This window comes from Hyla sarda, chromosome 5, assembly GCF_029499605.1.
Source record: "Hyla sarda isolate aHylSar1 chromosome 5, aHylSar1.hap1, whole genome shotgun sequence".
Classification (NCBI taxonomy): domain Eukaryota; kingdom Metazoa; phylum Chordata; class Amphibia; order Anura; family Hylidae; genus Hyla; species Hyla sarda.
The window spans coordinates 255160120-255180212 of NC_079193.1; the positions used below are offsets into that span (position 1 = coordinate 255160120).

Genomic DNA, 20093 nt, shown 5'->3' on the forward strand with positions numbered 1-20093 from the left:
TAAAAATAAATAAAGATGTACATACCTTCCTCCGCACCCCCGGACTTCCTGCACCAGGACGTACATTTACGTCCTGTGTATGACCGCGAGCATCGGAGCGGTGCTCATTTCATACACGGCAGGTTCCGGCTGCTATCAGCAGCCAGGGACCCGCTGGTAATGGCTGACATCTGCGGTCGTGCGGATGTCCGCCGTTAACCCCGCAGATGCAGTGATCTGTACAGATCACGGCATCTGCGGCAGTGCGGTACTTTGAATGGATGATCGGATCGCCCGCAGCGTTGCCGCGGTAATCCGATCATCCAGCACGGTGGCCGGAGGTCCCCTCGCCTTACTCCAGCCATTTCCCGGGGTCTTCTGCTCTGGTTTGAGATCGAGCAGACCAGAGCAGAAGATCACCAATAATACTGATCAGTGCTGTGTCCTATTCATAGCACTGAACAGTATTAGCAATCAAAGGATTGCTATAGATAGTCCCCTATGGGGACATAAAAAGTGTAGAAAATAAAGTTTAAAAATGTAAAAAAAAGTGAAAAATACCCTCCCCCAATAACAATGAAAAATGTCCGTTTTCCCATTTTACCCCCAAAAAGCGTAATTTTTTTTAATAAACATATTTGGTATCGCCGCGTGCGTAAATGTCCGATCTATAAAAATATAATGTTAATGATTCCGTACGGTGAATGTCGTAAATGTAAAAAATTAAGTCCGAAAATTCTGCTTTTTTTGTCACATTTTATTCAAAAAAAATTAATAAAAAATGATCTAAAAGTTTATGTATGCAAATGTGGTATCTAAAAAAAGTGCAGATGATGGTGCAAAAAATGAGCCCTCATACCGCCCTATATACGGAAAAATGAAAAAGTTATAGGTGGTAAAAATAGGGCGATTTTAGATTACTGATTTTGTACAAAAAGTTTTGATTGTTTTATTTTTTATTTTTTTAAGCGGTACAAAAATATAAAAGTATCTAGCCATGGGTATCATTTTAATCGTATTGACCCACAGAATAAAGAACACATATCATTTTTACCGTAAATAGTAGTGTGAATACTAACCCATCCAAAATGTGCAAAATTTTGGTTTTCATTTAAATTTCCTCCCTAAAAAATTTTTTTTGGGGGTTCGCCGTACATTTTATGGTAAAATGAGGGTTCATTACAAAGTACAATTGGTTACACAAGAAACAAGCCCTTATATGGGTCTGTAGATGGAAATATAAGAGTTATGGATTTTAGAAGGCGAGGAGGAAAAAACTAAAACGCAAAAATAAGATTGGCCTGGTCCTTAAGGTGAAAATGGGCTAGGTCCTTAAGGGGTTAAAGGGGGTACTCCGCTGCTCAGCGTTTGGAACTCATGACGTCATAGCCCCTCATGATGTCACATCCCCACTCCCTCAATGCAAGTCTATGGAAGGGGTGTGACGGGGGCGGGGCTATGACATCATGAGCTCCCGGCAGCAGCGTTTGGAACAGTTTGTGCCAAACGCTGAGCAGCAGAGTACCCCTTCAACCAAATGGATAGATAGCTATCATTGATTCACTAAGCATGTATGTTAACAGTTTCTCTTTCTCCCAATGATGTGTATGATACTGTGCCCCTCTGGGATCTGTGCTTTTTTAGATCTTCCACTAAAATCAACTGAAGATCTGAGGCAGAAAACCTCTAACATATGCCGTGTCTATTAGGGGTGTGAATCGCCAAGAATTTGGCGATTCGATTCGAATCGCGATACCAGTGTGGCGATTCGATATATCGCGATATATCGCGATACCGTCTAGGTGACGATACATCGCGATATATCGCCCACCTGGGAGCATTCATAGATCCCAATAGACGCCGCTGTCAGCTTTGACAGCGGCGATCTAGTACTCCGGCGTGCACTTTTCTCATGTTATCCCGTCCGGGCTGCAAAATAAAATAAAACGCACTTTATCTTACCTGCCAACGAGCCCGCGGAGCTCCGGTACAGTCCGGTACAGGTGTTCGGTCCCCGGGCTGTATTCTTCTTACTTCCTGTTAGTCCGGCACGTCACATGGAGCTTCAGCCTATCACCAGCCGCAGCGATGTCCCGCCTCCGCTGGTGATAGGCTGAAGCTCCATGTGACGTGCCGGACTAACAGGAAGTAAGAAGAATACAGCCCGGGGACCGAACACCTGTACCGGACTGTACCGGAGCTCCGCGGGCTCGTTGGCAGGTAAGATAAAGTGCGTTTTATTAAAAATTCCACATCCCTAAAAGAATCGATTCAAAAATATTTTGAATCGATTCTGTATCGGCAAATGAAAAATCGCGATTATCGCGAGAATCGATTTTTTTCTTACATCCCTAGTGTCTATATTACCTGTATAGGGATGGAGAGCACTGCTGGCCAATGGACTGCACCAAAAGCTTCTTCATTCTTAATTAGAGTTAAAGGGGTACTCCGGTGGAAAACGATTTTATTTATTTATTTAATTTTTAAATGAACTGGTGCCAGAAAGTTAAACAGATTTGTAAATTACTTCTATTAAAAAATCTTAATTCTTTCAGTACTTTTTAGCAGCTGTTTGCTACAGAGGAAAATCTTAATTTTTTTTTAATTTCTTTTTTGTGTTGTCCACAGTGCTCTCTGCTAACACCTGACCGTATCAAGAACTGTCCAGAGCAGGAGAAAATCCCCATAGCAAACCTATGCTACTCTGGACAGTTCCTGGCACGGACAGATGTGTCAGCAGAGAGCACTGTGGACAACACAAAAAAAGAAATTCAAAAAGTCAAGAATTTCCTCTGTAGCATATAGCTGCTAAAAAGTACTGAAAGGATTTTTTAATAGAAGTAATTTACAAATATGTTTAACTTTCTGGCACCAGTTCATAAAAAAAAAATTTAAAGTTTTCCTCCGGAGTACACCATAAACCCCTTGGGGACCGAGCCCATTATGGCCCTAAGGACAGAACGTTTTTACACATCTGACCACTGTCACTTTAAACATTAATAACTCTGGGATGCTTTTACTTATCATTCTGATTCCGAGATTGTTTCTTCGTGACATATTCTACTTTTAAAGGGGTTGTGCGCTGCCCTGCAGTTCGGAGCTCCGCTCACAGCTTCCGGAAGTTCATTACTCCGAACGCTGTGTGTGGGCTTCCGTGTTCGCAGCCGCCAGGCGTAACGTCACGCCCGGCCCCTTCGTGACGTCTCGCCCGCCCCCTCAACGAAAGTCTATGGGAAGGGGGCTCGACCGCTGTCACGCCCCCTTCCCATAGACTTTGGTAGAGGATTTGGGCGTGACGTCACGAGGGGGCGGGGTGAGACGTCACAAAGGGGCTGGGCGTGACGTCACGCCCGGCGGCCATGGACATGGAAGCCCGCACACAGTGTTCGGAGTAATGAACCTCCAGACGCTGTGAGCGGAGCTCCGAACTGCAGGGAAGCGCACAACCCCTTTAACTTTGTGGTAACTTGCATCCATTCTTGGTGAAAAATCCCAAAATTTTTTAAAAAATTTGAAAATTTAGCATTTTCCGAACTTTGAAGCTCTCTGCTTGTAAGGAAAATGGATATTCCACATACATTTTTTTTTTTTTTTTTTTTTATACAATATGTCTACTTTATGTTTGCATCATAAAATTGACGTATTTTTACTTTTGGAAGACACCGGAGGGCTTCAAAGTTCAGCAGCAATTTTCCAATTTTTCACAAAATTTTCAAACTCACTATTTTTCAGGGACCATTTCAGCTTTGAAGTGGGTTTGAAGGGTCTTCATATTAGAAATACCCCATAAATGACCCCATTATAAAAACTGCACCCCCCCAAAGTATTCAAAATGACAGTCAGTGTTTTAACCCTTTAGGTGTTTCACAGGAGTAGCAGCAAAGTGAAGGAGGAAATTCACAATCTTCATTTTTTACACTTGCATGTTCTTATAGACCCAAGGGGTAAAAGGAGAAATTTTTTACTTGTATTTGTAGCCCAATTTCTCTCGAGTAAGTACATGCCTCATACCTCATATGTCTTTGTTCGGCGGTTGCAGTAGAGGGCTCAGAAGGGAAGGAGCGACAAGGGGATTTTGGCGAGTACTTTTTTCTGAAATGGTTTTTGGGGGGCATGTCGCATTTAGGAAGCCCCTATGGTGCCAGGACAGCAAAAAAACAAAACACATGGCATACCATTTTGGAAAGTAGACCCATTGGGGAACATAACAAGGGGTAAAGTAAGCCTTAATACCCCACAGGTGTGTTACAACTTTTGCATATGTAAATAAAAAAAAGTTGGTTTTCACTAAAATGTTGGTTTTCCCCCAAATTTCACATTTTTGCAAGGGTTAATAGCAGAAAAGACCCCTCCAAAACTTGTAACCCCATCTCTTCTGAGTATGGAGGTACCCCATGAGTGGACCTGAAGTGCACTACAGACGAACTACAATGCTCAGAAGAGGAGGAGTCATATTTGGCTTTTTGAGAGCAAATTTTGCTCGGGGGGCATGCCTCATTTAGGAAGCCCCTATGGTGCCAGGACAGCTTAAAAAAAAAAAAAAAAAAAAAAAAAAAAAACACATGGCATACCATTTTGGAAACTAGACTCCTTGGGGAATGTAACAAGGGGTAAAGTAAGCCTTAATATCCCACAGGTGTTTTACAACTTTTGCATATGTAAAAAAAAAAAAAAAATTCACTAAAATGTTGGTTCCCCCCAAATTTCACATTTTTGCAAGGGTTAATAACAGAAAAGACCCCCCCCCCAATTTTTAACCCCTTCTCTTCTGAGTATGGAAGTACCCCATAAGTGGAGCTGAAGTGCACTACGGGCAAACTACAGTGCTCAGAAGAGAAGTAGTCCCATTTGGCTTTTGTAGAGAAAATTTTGCATGGGGGGGCATGTCGCATTTAGGAAGCCCCTATGGTGCCAGGACATAAAAAAAAAAAACACATGGCATACCACTTTGTAAACTAGTCCCCTTGGGGAACGTTACAAGGGGTACAGTGAGCATTTACACCCCACTGGTATTTGACACATCTTTAGAACAGTGGGCTGTGCAAATGAAAAATTTAATTGCACCCCCTCATTACATTCCGTGAGGGGTGTAGTTTCCATAATGGGGTCACATGTGGGTGTTTTTTTTAATTTTTTTTTGCTTTGGTCAGAACCGCTGTAACAATCAGCCATCCCTGTGCAAATCACCTCAAATGTACATGGTGCACTCTCCCTTCTGAGCCTTGTAGTGCGCCCGCAGAGCACTTTGCGCCCACATATGGGGTATCTCCGTACTCAGGAGAAATTGCATTACAAATTTTGTGGGGCTTTTTTCCCTTTTACCGCTTGTGAAAATGAAAAGTATAGGGCAACACCAGCTTGTTAGTGTAAAAAATTTTTTTTTTTTCTTACACTAACATGCTGGTGTAGACCCCAACTTCACCTTTTCATAAGGGGTTAAGGGAGAAAAGCCCCCCAAAACTTGTACGGAAATTTCTCCCGAGTACGGCGATACCCCATATGTGGCCCAAAACTGTTGCCTTGAAATACAACAGGGCTCCAAAGTGACAGCGCCATATGCATTTATGGCCTAAATTAGTGATTTGCATAGGGGTGGACATAGGGGAATTGTACGTCAGTGATTCCCAACAGGGTGCCTCCAGCTGTTGCAAAACTATAACTCCCAGCATGCCCTTTGGTAGTCTGATCATGCTGGGAGTTGTAGTTTTGCAACAGCTGGAAGCTAATTTTTTTCTATGAAAAAATGTGCATCCAGCTGTTGCAAAGCTACAACTCCCAGCATGATCAGACTACCCAAGGGCATGCTGGGAGTTGTAGTTGGAACTCCGGCTGCTGCAAAACTACAACTCCTAGCATGTATGGACTATCAGTGCATGCTGGGAGTTATAGTTTTGCAACAGCTGGAGGCACATGGGTTGGGAAACACTGAGTTAGGAAACAGACAAGGTTTCACAACCAGTGTCTCTCCAGTTGTTGCGAAACTACAACTCCCAGCATGCCCAGACAGCTGAAGGGCATGTTGGGAGTTGTAGTTTTGCAGCATCTGGAAGAGCACAGAATGGAGACCATTATACAGTGGTCTCAAAACTGTAGCCCTCCAGATGTTGCAAGCATGCTGAGACTGCCCAGGCATGCTGGGAGTTGAAGTTCGGCAACATCTGAAGGGCCAGATGTTAGAGAACTGCAACTCCCAGCATGGCTGTGCAGGCTGAGATGTGTAGTTTTGCAACACCTGGTAGAGTACAGATTGAAGACCATTATACAGTGGTCTTAAAACTGAGGCCCTCCAGATGTTGCAAAACTACAACTCCCAGACAGCCAAAGGCTGCCTAGGCATGCTGGGAGTTGTAGTTTTCAAACTGTTAGCAGCAACAGTGAAGATCACCGGATCTTCACTGTTGCTACTAACAACGCCGCCAGCGTCCCCTTACCCACCAACGATCCGCAGCTGCTCCTGGTCCTCCGGTCCCCGCCGCTGCTGCTCCTCCAGAGATCCAGGTACCGTGGTCCCTCCGGTCCCCGCCGCCATCTTCTTTCTTCCCCTGGTCTCCCCGCACGCCTAGGGGCGGGGAGACCAGGGGAAGTTAACCCTGACCCTGGCCTGAGGCAGGCCACTCACAAGAGAACTGCCTATCACAGGTGATAGGAGCGGGGTGGCAGGGTGCCACCTTGCTCCTATCAGTTAGGATGATCGGGGTTGTCATAGACCACACCGATCATCGCCATTTTCCGGGCTGGTGGGGTCACAATAGACCCGATTAGCCCGGAATAGCCGCAAATTGCAGGTGCGATTTCACCTGCGATTTGTGGGAATCGCCGACATGGGAGGGTCTCAGGACCCCCCTCGGCGATGTCGGGGAATGCCTGCTGAATGATTACAGCAGGCATTCCCCTCAGATCACTGCCAGGCACCGTGGCAGAGATCTGTTTTTGCTAGGACGTTTGAGAACGTCCTCGGTCCTTAACTACTCTGGAGCGAAGACGTTCTCAAACGTCCTATGTCCCCAACAGGTTAATGTTGTCACAACCCCCATGAGCGCACAGTGATCATTTCTTTCTGTCATAGGGGAAAACACCTTTTAAAATAATAGCTGGATTAGATCTTGGTTTCATATAGGGTTAGGACCATACAGAATGCATGTCTTATCTATAGGTACCCAATGATCTTGATACATATCTTTACACAAAGCAGTGATATGGGCAAAACCTGTTAGCCCTGGTTCTGCTCTTTGCATCTGATCTCTGTTGGTCTTGTGTATATGTGAGGCCTTACTTGTTTCACATGGACAAACAGTCCTATCACTTTTGTGGGGTCTATCACTATAGATGCAAACAATACTGTGTCCTGCAGTGATTAGAAACACAACTCTGTTATCCCTATTACATTTACATATCTGGATGATTAGTTATTTTTTGACAATCCTGTCAAGCATTTATCGGAGGCCCAAGATGAAGCAGTCATGGTTTTTGCAGTGATAAATGTTTTAGTAAAACCTTATACTTACTGCGAAATAAGTGCTGCAGCATCATTTCTTAACCCCTTAGTCACATCTCTCCTACAAGTATGACATGTGCAGCTGTAAAATATTAATCAAGGTAAGTAGTTTTAATACATCGGCATGGGCCAGGATTTTAGAGAACTCTGATCCCTAATTTGCACAGAGTGCAGTTAAATAGGGAAAAACCCTATACTAGTCTCCCCTTGCTAACATCTGTCCCTGCTGAACTTTCTTCTGTTATTGTGGCACAGGGACCTGGCCTCTCAACCAATAAGTGTCTGCAGCAGTGTCTGGACTAAGCCACTGATAGGCTGAGAGGAAAGGTCTTGGTGTCTACACAAGGAAGCGCAGCATGGACTGACACTAAGACAACAGAGGCAGGGGGAGCTGGCCAGGTAAGTATAGGATGAAACACAGGTGAAGAAGCAGGAAAGGCCTGCACAGCTTAAGCACAAGTACAGCTTTCACACACAGTTTATAGGCAAGTAATAGCTGGTACAGTATAAGTGGACCTCATACACGTGTCGGTTCTAGGTGCTCAATCCTTAAGGCAAAGTTCCAGTAAAGATATGCAAAGCAGGTACAGGAGGCACTCACCACCGGATTACGTGACACACATTTCTTCTTTATTTTAGAAAATGCAGCAGCAGACAGGACATGTGTGGACGCAGCACACTACCAACAGGTTACAGCTATTTCACGCCCCCTCTGGGCACTTCATCAGACCACGCCATAGTGTGCTGCGTCCACACATGTCCTGTCTGCTGCTGCATTTTCTAAAATAAAGAAGAAATTTGTTTATCGCGTAATCCGGTGGCGAGTGCCTCCTGTACCTGGTTTGCATAGGGTAAGTATAGGTTTTTCTTCAACAGCTCCCTGAGCACAGTTAATAAAAAAAAAAAATTGAATGCCCCCTTTAACCCCTCCGATGCTGTCAATAGTGAGCCACTGACGTGCTAGACAGGGAGGTAGTCGACATGGTGTCCACACAGCAGAACGTGTCGGCGCTACAACCGATTGGAAATGCATTAGATCGCAATGCATTTCCTTTCAGAATTAATGCTTTTGTGGATGCTGGAATCAGGATTTCCACGGCAGCAACATGGCTGAGTAGGTGGAAAAATTGACACCTATTTTTTTTCCTCTTGTCAAAAAGTTGTTTCCCTCCACAGTCTGAAACTATACAATTGTTGCTGACAGTGTCATTGAAGATTTATCAAAAACTGTGCAAAGGAAAAGGCCTTTTCAAAAATGAAAGAAGCGAGCTGATTGGTTGCTAAAGGCAACTGCAACACTCATCCTCTACATAGGTTTTGATAAATCGCCCGCAGTGTGTGTAGAGATGTGCCTTAAGTCCTAGTTCACTACACACTTTTAATCTATTTGTTTTTTTTTTTTACTTTGTGTTTTTTTTTTAATCAATTATATAAATACCAATTAATGCATAGCATAACCATATAGTGTCTTATTTATGCTTAATGTCGCGTTCCTAACTTTTGAATTTGGTTACTGCAAGATATTGCAGGCCAAATGGTCAGATAAAAAAAAAAGTATAAATAGTAATAATAAAATAAAAAAACAGATGTTTCGAGCATTTGGAAATATATTCAATATTTCTGGTTATCATACTTAAAGATGTCTTTAAAAGCTTTTTTTCTTCTCAGAATATAGGGCACTACTTATGGGAACTGGGTACTTGTAAACTGTAATTCAATATTTAATTGCTGATCACTTTTAGCTTCCTTCTTTTAGAGTAAAATAATCTAAGGCTATGTTACCATCTGCATTGGAGCTCCATCGCAGAATCTATTTAAGTAGTGGGACATGGGAGGACAATAAAATGCTGCCAACAGTAGTTTTTAGTCCTGTCAGATCCTGCTACATAAATGGACACCAGACAAAAACTGCTAAAATCAATGGGATCCATCAGTGGCCGGTGTGTAGCAGACCTTCCGGGTCATTTTTCAGTAATATAAATCTCTTATTAGGTCAAGGTTGATCCTAGATCATTCTGGCAAATTGGTTTCCTGATCTCTGTAGTCTTGTGCAAGTTTTGAGCTACACAGTTGCCAGGAGATATAAACAGAGATCCTGGCATGGGACCATCATCATCAGTTGTGAGATTTTGTAAAATTGCAGCTGTACCACTAACTAAACGCCACATGTGAACACAGCCCCAGGGTCCCCCATAAAAGATGAGCAGCCCAGTTAGCTACATCTGTGGTCCAAGATATAACGCAATACTACGGGGCATGCACGTCAAGCAATGATGGCCCAGTAATCCTCCGGACGACCGCAGGCCTCTGCCGAAACATGTAGAGGGGGGCACTTTCTTTGAATTTTAAAGAATTAGTGTTGCTTGCACGTATGTTGAGGACTGCAACCTAATTTCTAATTATGCAGTGAGATTTATTCATTATTGACTGTGCACATGAGGTAGTGCAGCAACACTGACATTTTTAATAATTTTTTTTATCTTTAGGTCATATTAAGTTATGCCATGGCTCTGTTTTTTTGTGAATGATTAAAGTTGAAATCCCTTGGGGCCATTTGTGTGATAAACAGTAGCCTCCCATATTAGCTAGGCAAGAGAGATTGCACCCTGTGTTAGGTAGGCAGCAGTTCATTTGCAAGTACTCAAATGTCCAGTATCGGTCCTTATACTAGTAGTATTCAGTTCTGTATAGTTCAACGGAATTTTGGGTACCTGGAGACTGTGTCTGCAAACAATGCACAGTCTCCGACTCCTACTAAATTTAGATTGGAATTTAAAAAAAGCAAGTTTAAATATCCCAATTCACACAAAGTTATGATGAATGACTTCTCTACTGTAAGAATAAAGACCAATGCATGCAGTGCCTCACATAACCGCAAAACGAACACGTTAAGTGACCGCGAAGAAGCATGCTTTTCATGTGCTTCACTATATGGCATGCAACGCACAATTAGGAGGGCAATACTTATACTTTCCATAGTGTTGTGTTCTGCTGTTACAGGGAACTCATGGGTAAACCTAGCCTCTCACTGATGAGGGATTAATTCAATGTTTTTTGCAGGACAAGAGACACTTGTGTAAGTGAAGGGAATGGAGGGTCAATAGTTCAAGACCGAAGCTGTAAACCATCGGGAAAAACTGCTGCCATTCAGCTAAGGCTATAAAAACTTGTGAACTCCGACTGTTAGCTTAAGCTTTAAACATGACTATGGAATTCTACTAGGGAAATCCTGTTTTTATATTGCCCCTTCCTGGATCCTCCCACTTCCCTATCTTCAGCAGCAGATCAGCACACAAACTGTTCAATACAGTAGACTGTTGGCTTCCCAGCCAGTAGTCCTGTGGGAATGACATGTATATTGTCTTTCTTTCCTTCAAGGAATGTGTAAAATACATTTGCATATTAATACAGAGGAGTCAGTCACGGAGTCGAAAGTATAAAAAACTGGGGAGTCTGAGTCGGAACATTTTGTCCTTGCTCATAAGTCTCACATGGAAGTCATGGATAATGATGTGGTGATTTTTTTTTTTTGTCCATCTTTTTATCCCACTGTAAGTTCCAGGGACTTGAAATATATACAGTCATGGCCGTAAATTTTGGCACCCCTGAAATGTTTCGGGTAAAATGAAGTGTTTCTCACAGAAAAGGATTGCAGTAACACATGTTTTGCAATACACATGTTTATTCCCTTTGTTTGTATTGGAACTAAACCAAAAAAGGAGGTAAATAAAAGCTAATTGGACATAATGTCTGATGTCACACCAAACTCCAAAAATGGGCTGGACAAAACCATTGGCACCCTTTCAAAATTGTGGAAAAATAAAATAGATTCAAGCATGTGATGCTCCTTTAAACTCACCTGGGGCAAGTAACAGGTGTGGGCAATAAAAAAAAAAATCATACTTGAAAACAGATAAAAAGTTCACTTAGTCTTTGCATTTTGGGGCTGTGTGTGCCACACTAAACATGGACAACAGAAAGAGAAGAGAGCTGTCTGAGGACTTGAGAACCAAATTTGTGGAAAAATATCAATCTCAAGATTATAAATCCATCTCCAGAGATCTAGATTTGCCTTTTTCCACAGTACGCAACATTATCAAGAAGTTTGCAACCCATGGCACTGTAGCTAATCTCCCTGGGTGTGGACGGAAGAGAAAAATCGATGAAAGCTGTCAACGCAGGATAGTCTGGATGGTGGATAAGCAGCCCCAAACAAGTTCCAAAGATATTCAAGCTGAGACCCAAGAGGACCCCCCGCTGATGACACAGATACATAAAAAAGCAAGAATACATTTTGCCAAAATGACCTTGAGTAAGCCAAAATCCTTCTGCGAAAACATCTTGTGGGAAGATAAGACAGACAGAGCTTTTTGGTAAAGCTCATGATTCTACTATTTACCGAAAATGGAATGAGGCTTACAAAGAAAAGAACATAGTACCTACAGTGAAATATGGTGGAGGTTCAATGATGTTTTGGGGTTGTTTTGCTGGAACTGGGTGCCTCGAATGTGTGCAAGGCAGCATGAAATCTGAGGATTACCAACGGATTTTGGGTCGCACTGTACAGACCGGTGTCAGAAAGCTGGGTTTGAGTCCGAGATCTTGGGTCTTCCAGCAGGACACTGTACCCAAACATACGTGAAAAAGCACCCGGAAATGAATGGCAAGATAGTGCTGGAGAGTTCTGAAGTGGCCAGCAATGAGTCCAGATCTAAATCCCATTGAAAACCTGTTGAGAGATCTTAACCCCTTAACGACGCAGGACGTAAATGTACGTCCTGGTAAGGTTGTACTTAATGCACCAGAACGTACATTTACGTCCTGTACATAACCGGGAGCATCGGAGCGATGCCTGGATTATGCGCGGCAGGTCTCGGCTGCTGATAGCAGCCAGGGACTCTCCAGTAATGGCCGACATCCGCGATCGTGCGGAGGTCCGTCATTAACCCCTCGGATGCCGTGATCAACACAGATCACGGCATCTGCAGCATTGCAGACACTATAAAATGGATGATCAGATTGCCCGCAGCGCTGCCGCGGCGATCTGATCATCCAGAACAGCAGACGGAGGTCCAATCACCTGCCTCCGCTGCCTTCCACGGGTCTTCTGCTCTGGTCTGCAATCGAGCAGACCAGAGCAGAAGATGGCCGATAACACTGATCAGTGCTATGCCTTATGATTGCAATGGGGACTATTAAAATGTAAAAATAAATATAAAAAAAGTTAACAAAATTTTAAAAACTCCCTTCCCCAATAAAAACATAAATTGTCCAATTTTCCCTATTTCACCCCCAAAAGTGTAAAAATAAATAAATAAAAATAAAATAAATAAATAAATAAAAATTTATATACATATTTGGTATCGCTGCGTGCGCAAATATCCGAACTATTTAAAATATATAATGTTAATGATACCGTACGGTGAACGGAAAAAAAAAGTCCAACATTGCTGCTTTTTTATAATTTTATTCCCCAAAAAATTGATAAAGTTTTTTATATAAGCAAATATGGTATGAATAAAAAGTACAGATCACGGCGCAAATAATGAGCCCTCAAACCGCCGCTTATACGGAAAAAGGGAAAAATGAAAAAGTTATAGGTCTTCAAAATAGGGGGGGGGGTTTGTACGTACTAATATGGTTTAAAAAGTTTAAGCGCAACAGTAATAGAAAAGTCTGTTATCATGGGTATCATTTTAATCATATTGACCCACAGAATAGAGAACACATGTCATTTTTACTGAGGAGTTTTTACCTCTAGTATGAGTTTTTTTTTTATTTTTTTATTTTTTTTTTAACCTTCCTCTGGATCAACTCAACTCAGTATGGACTTATTAGGGTTATAGGCTGAACTTGTTGGACTCTGGTCTTTTTTTCAACCTTATGAACTATTTTACTGTAAATTGTGCGGCGGGAAAACAAAACCTTCCAAAATTTTCAAAATTGCGGTTTTCTTTTTAATTTCCCCACAAAAATAGTATTTTTTTTGGTAGTGCCAAACATTTTATGGTAGAGTTATGGCATTACAACGGACAACTGGTCACGCATAAAAAAAAAAAAAAAAACAAGCCCTCATACTAATCTGTGGATGAAAATATAAGAGTTATGATTTTTTTGAAGGAGGAAAAAAAAGTCCTTAATGCCCAAATGGTCTGAGTCCTTAAGGAGTTAAAATTGCTGTTGGGAAAAGGCGCCCTTCCAATAAGAGAGACCTGGAGCAGTTTGCAAAGGAAGAGTGGTCCAACATTCTAGCTTAGAACTGTAAGAAGCTTATTGATGGTTATAGGAAGCAACTGATTTCAGTAATTTTTTCCAAAGGGTGTGCAACCAAATAAAGTTAAGGGTGCCAATAATTTTGTCCAGCCCATATTTGGAGTTTTGTTTGACATTATATCCAATTTTCTTTTTTTCTCCTCTGCATATGAAATGGGTGGAAGGGGCCATATGAGTTGGGGCAATGGGCATATGCGGGGGTGGGAATGGGCATATGCAGAGGGGAATGGGCTATATGAAATGAGGGGTGGATGGGCATATAAAGAGGAATTGGCTATATGAGGGGGGAATGGGCATATCAAATAAAGGGAATGGCTATATGAAATTCAAATAGCCAATTCCCTCAATGCCCATTCCCCTTTTATGCTACCCCCCCCTTATATGCCCATTCTCTCCCTTCATATGTTAATTCCCCTCACTTGTATTCCTCCTCATATGCCCATTTCCCCCCTCCCCACCCTTTTTTATTTTACTGAATATGAAGTATAACTGAATTTGTCCTCCATTTCATGCACCATACCCATCTGGCCTGCTGTTATTACTCCTTCCCATGCGGATGCACCATAAAGTACTTGGAGGAAGTGGCTTTAACTTCATTCCATGCTTGGCAACCGCAGGGACTTGGGAGCCACTGCCGCACAGAAGTCCCACTCCCACGCTGATCAGCTGGGACACGCCACCCTGCACGTGAGCCGCTGTCGGGGACATGGGATCCGCCGCTGCTGCTGCAGGAAAGCTGCCGTCCCCACCGCCGATCAGCTGGGACATAGGACCTGCCGCACGGGACCCACCATCAGCTGAGCAGGTATCGGCAATGGTTTTGATGACATTTGTACAAGTATTCGTGCAAATGTCCGGTATCAGTATCAGGACATCCCTACTCAGTACTTAGTTGAAGCACCTTTAGCAGTGATTCCAGCCTCAAACCTTCTTGGTAAGATGCCACAAGGTTTGCACACCATGATTTAGGAGTATTCTGCCATTCTTCTCTACAGACCCTCTCAAGCTCTGTCAGGTTGGATGGGGAGATTTTCTTGTGGGTGTATGTCGCATTATTTTGTCAGGGTGTCTTGGACACTATTGTATATCGTAGGCATTTCCTAGGTTGACTTTTGCAGTGGTTAGGAATGTATGATGTGCGATATTTTCCAAATGTCACAAATACAGGGCACATCCCTGTTTAAACAGACGCATCTCACGTAAACTACGACACTTAGAAAATCTTCCATGCACTTGTGATTCTGAAACTGTGCCAGTGTTATTAAAGCCAGTGCGCCTCTTCAGAACGATGACATATCACCTTGAAAGGCCTTCTACTAAACGCAGCTATTCATGAATTTCCACCATTATCTTGTTAGAAAGCGAACCTTTGGCCCAGTCTGAGGTCCTCATCACTCTGGATCAGGTTTAAATTAACACAATGGCCCTCATTTACTTAGAAAATCGGGTTGTAAGTCTATGTTGCTTTCTTACCCGACTGCTTTTTTCCCCTGGTATTTATTATTATGTCGCATCCTGTTTATTGCACATTGGTTTTGTTGGTTTTGGTTTCCAACTCCTCCACAACAATTCAACAAATTCGGGTTGGAAACCTTTATAAATGTGTGGGAAAGCTCATAAATTTCGGGTTTGGTAGAATCCACATCAGGTCAGTCGGGAAAAAATGTTGCATCCTGTCGCAGACTGGCGCACAATGTCTGCGACATGTCTCAGACAAAGATGCGCCAAAAAAACAAGTCGGGGAAAGCTGAGTGGAGCAGTCTCCTTTTTCTCAGCTGCTGAAAAACACACCCACAGCTTGATGTTGTCACCCCCATGCTTTACTGTAGGGATGTTTGGCAGGTGATGAGCATTGCCTAGTGTCCTTCATATGGTCTGATGAAACACAGATTGAACTCTTTGGCCTCAACTTTAAGCTCTTGTTTCTTGGGAGCTTTTAATGGAGCAGAAATGTATTACTATTCCCTACTTCAGATCTGTTCCTTCATACAATCCTGTCTGAGCTTTATAGGCAGTTATTTTCACCTCATGGCTTTGCTTTTGCTATAATGTGCACTCTTAGCCATGTCTTTACAAATAGTTTTTGCCAACCAGGGTGCCTCAATCTGTTGTGAAACTACAACTCCCAGCCGAAGGCTGTCCTAGCATACTGGAAGATGCAACAAAGACACAGCCCTGTCTATATAAGGTCTCTGCAGATCTCACAGCATAAAAGCTATATCACTGCTGAGGGAGTTTATGCACTTTTATGATGGGGTGTACTCATGCATATTACTGTTTTGTCCATATCTCCTTAACTATGTAATGTATGAAAAGTTGGTGAACAATAACTGATCTGTATCACCCAGTACCAGCTGGTTAGTATGGGTGACCCTTCTGTAAGTTTCATTTTTATGCTTTAAAAATGAAAAAAAAATGAAAACACTATTACTTTTACATCTCCCAAAAGATAAGTTACTAATATAAACATGACCTAGTTATACAACCCTTTTGTATTTCAGTGAGAAAGCATCAAGTAAAGAACTTGAGACCCAGTCTGGTCTTAAACTAGATAAATAAGGTACTTAAAGAGAAGAAATCCTATAGAAATAACTTCTCATGCATTACTTGGTTGGTAGAATATTTCTATTTTTATAGGTGCTGCTGTTTTGTCTTTTCTTTGCTTGTAATGATCAGTTTGCATGAGGCTTCCTGATCCTTATTTGTTGCTTCTGGAAAGTTGTAGTAATTTGATCAATTACTGGAAGATTGTTCTGGGAAAAACACTGATCTCTAGCACAGAATATGTCAATGAACCAAAATACCTGCATCTTCTATAACCATTACTGCACAATTAAAGTGGAAAAGTAGATTAGATCCATATTACCTAAATAAAATTTAATTTCTCTGTATTTCTGATAAAAACATTTGTTCTGCACTTTGGGTATTATCTTGTTTATCTATATACTGTATTTCTACACAAACAATAAAAATTAGTGCATAAGAAAAGGGGAACAGTGGCTCATTAAAACCAATGAGAATAGAGCTAGAATTTTGTTAGTTTTTTTTTTTTATTGCTGTGTTCTACATTTGTCCTTATTTTTTAGTTAGGCGCATTATTAATTTTTTTTAGTTCCAAAAAATACCGTATATACTAGAGTACATGCATAAATAAATCGCTTCAGGCATAGCAGTAGGGGGTGGGCCAGGCTGTCCATCTTCGCCCATCTACACTGCAGGGACCATCCACATTCCGGTGGGGAGGGTGAGACGGCCCGGGCAGTCAATCTTCTCCGGGAGGCCCTCTTCTGTTCTCCGGGCCGGCCCCAGACTAGTGACGCTGCATTGATGCCGCCGCTCAAGGACATCTATGCGCAGCAGACATCTGTGACACCCTGCGCGGTGGTGTTATTGAAGTGTCACTAGTCCAGGGCAGTAGCGGGGGCCCGGACCGGCTCAGCCTCCCCACCGGTATGCGGACGGTCCCTGCAGCTACTAGGCAACTGGACTGAGAGCAACAACTGGGGAGGTGAGTAGACGCAGAGAGTGGGGTCTGTATGATGACGGAGGGGTTGGGGGGGGTCTGAATGATGACTGGGAGGGATGGTGGTCTGAATTATGACAGGGGGGATATTGACAGGGGGTGATAATGGGGAGGGGGGGGTCTGGATGATGACTGGGAGGATAACTGGTTGATGATGACGGGGGTATGAAGGGTGGGGGGTCTGGACGATGACTAAGGGATGATGTATTTCCCACCCTAGGCTTATACTCAAGTCAATACGTTTTTCCAGGTTTTTTGGTGAAATTAGGGGCCTCTGCTTATATTTGTGTCGGCTTATACTAGAGTGTGTGTGAATATAATATATATATATACACACACACACACACACATATAATGTGTGTGTGTATACAACACACACTATATATATATATATATATATATATATATATATATATATATATATATATATATTATATATTAGTGTGTGTGTAGTAATTTTTTTTCCGCCACGATGTCCCGTCACTGTATAACGCCCATAATGAATTACGGGCAGTACAAAACCCCATAGGCTGCAATGCGATTTAGTCGCGGCCGTCAGGGGTTTTGTAACGTCCGGGTTTTGCCGATTTAGTGACTGAACTGGTGACAGAAGTTCCTAAACGGAACCATTTCATAGTGTGAAAGCAGCCTTAAAGGCGCACACAAAGCTTAACCCCTTAAGGACTAAGCCCATTTTCGCCCTAAGAACCAGAGCGTTTTTTTGCACATCTTGCCATTGTCACTTTAAGCATTAATAACTCTGAGATGCTTTTAATTTTCATTCTGATTCCGAGATTGTTTTTTCATGACACATTCTATTTAGTCAGTGGTAAATTTTCGTCGATACTTGCATCATTGCTTGGTGAAAAATTCCCAAATTTGATGAAAGAATTAAAAATTTAGCATTTTTCTAACTTTGAAGCTCTCTGCTTGTGAGGAAAACAGACATACCAAATAAATTTATATATTCACATATACAATATGTCTACTTTTATATTTACTTACACTATCAGAATCATTAATTAGGCCTAAATATATAAAACTAAACTTTATTAAATCACAGATAAATTTAGACATAAAGACATAAATATTTTCCAAACACAGTACAACATTGTGTCTTTCGACCAGATAAAGGACACAAATCACAGATATGGTAGGGGAGGGGTAAAGGGTACAGGTGAACCCCTACTCAATAAAGAGCCCTACCTAGTCTATACCCTTGCCCTCACTAATCAATAAGTGTGGACAGGGACTGGGTGGTATGAATATTCCTTTATAGAAAGGTCATCAACAAAACAAGTTTGTATAGCATCTCGTGCTCCCTTTCCTTTTTTTTTTTTTTTTTTTTTTTTTTTTTTTTTAAAGGGAGCACGAGATGCTATACAAACTTGTTTTGTTGATGACCTTTCTATAAAGGAATATTCATACCACCCAGTCCCTGTCCACACTTATTGATTAGTGAGGGCAAGGGTATAGACTAGGTAGGGCTCTTTATTGAGTAGGGGTTCATCTGTACCCTTTACCCCTCCCCTACCATATCTGTGATTTGTGTCCTTTATCTGGTCGAAAGACACAATGTTGTACTGTGTTTGGAAAATATTTGTCTTTATGTCTAAATTTATCTGTGATTTAATAAAGTTTAGTTTTATATATTTAGGCCTAATTAATGATTCTGATAGTGTAAGTAGATTATTAAATATCATTTAAGGGCATTTATCATAATTATTATACGAGGGCACATATATTACCCCCTCGTTAGGAGGAATTTACTTTTATATTTACATCATAAAGTTGACATGTTTTTACTTTTGGAAGACATCAGAGGGTTTGAAAGTATAGCAGCAATTTTCCAATTTTTCACACAATTTTCTAAATCGGAATTTTTCAGGGACCAGTTCAGTTTTGAACTGAATTTGAAGGGCCTTCATATTAGAAATACCCCACACATGACCCCATTATAAAACTGCACCCCTCACAGTATTCAAAATGACATTCAGTAAGGCTGGGTTCACATCACGTTTTTCCCAATACGGGACCGTATATGGCTGGGGGAACTAAAACCGGGCACTACCGTATGCCGCCCGTATGTAGTGTATTTCAATGAGCCGACCGGAGTTTTCCGGACGGCTAATTTTTGCCCCTATGCAGTTTTCTATCGGACCTAAAACCGTGGTTGACGGGCAAAATTACGAAGTCTGTTTAATGTTATCATAGCTAAAGGGGTACTCCGGTGGAAGAAAAATTTTTTTTTAATCAACTGGTGCCAGTAAGTTAAACCTATTTGTAAATTACTTCTATAAAAAGAATCTTAATCCTTCCAGTACTTATCAGCTGCTGTATACCACAGAGGAAGTTGAGTTGTTCTTTTCAGTCTGACCACAGTGCTCTCTGCTGACACCTCTGTCCATGTCAGGAACTGTCCAGAGTAGGAGCAAATTCCTATAGCAAACTTCTCCTGCTCCAGACAGTTCCTGACATGAACAGAGGTTCAGCAGAGAGCACTGTGGTCAGACTGAAAATAACTCCACTTCCTCTGAAACATACAGCTGCTAAGTACTGAAATAATTAATATTTTTAATAGAAGTAATTTACAAATGTGTAAAATTTCTGGCACACGTGGATTAGAAAAAAATAGTTTTTCACCAGAGTAACCTTTTAAGCCTGTTAGCATGGTGCTTAGTAGGGATCGACCGATAGATTTTTTTTTTTCGGGCCTTTCAGGCCAATAGCCGATAACTTATCCCAGAATATCAGTATAAGTTATCGGCCATTTCAAACCCTATTTTATCTCCTCTGCCGATGGGTAAGTGGACCTTCGGCACC

At 41.9% G+C, this 20093-nt stretch overlaps 1 protein-coding gene across 3 annotated transcripts in view; it reads left to right on the forward strand.

The window, feature by feature from the left end:
- Positions 1–20093, forward strand: part of PTPN2 (protein tyrosine phosphatase non-receptor type 2) — a 117934-nt gene that overhangs the window by 40469 nt on the left and 57372 nt on the right. Inside the window, exon 2 of one of the 3 annotated variants that reach the window (XM_056521519.1) lies at positions 16249–16307. The exons of the other annotated variants lie outside the window; for them this stretch is intronic. The gene's annotated coding sequence lies outside the window, so the exon portion shown is untranslated. The remainder of the gene's footprint in view (positions 1–16248; positions 16308–20093) is intronic. 3 annotated transcript variants of the gene reach the window in all.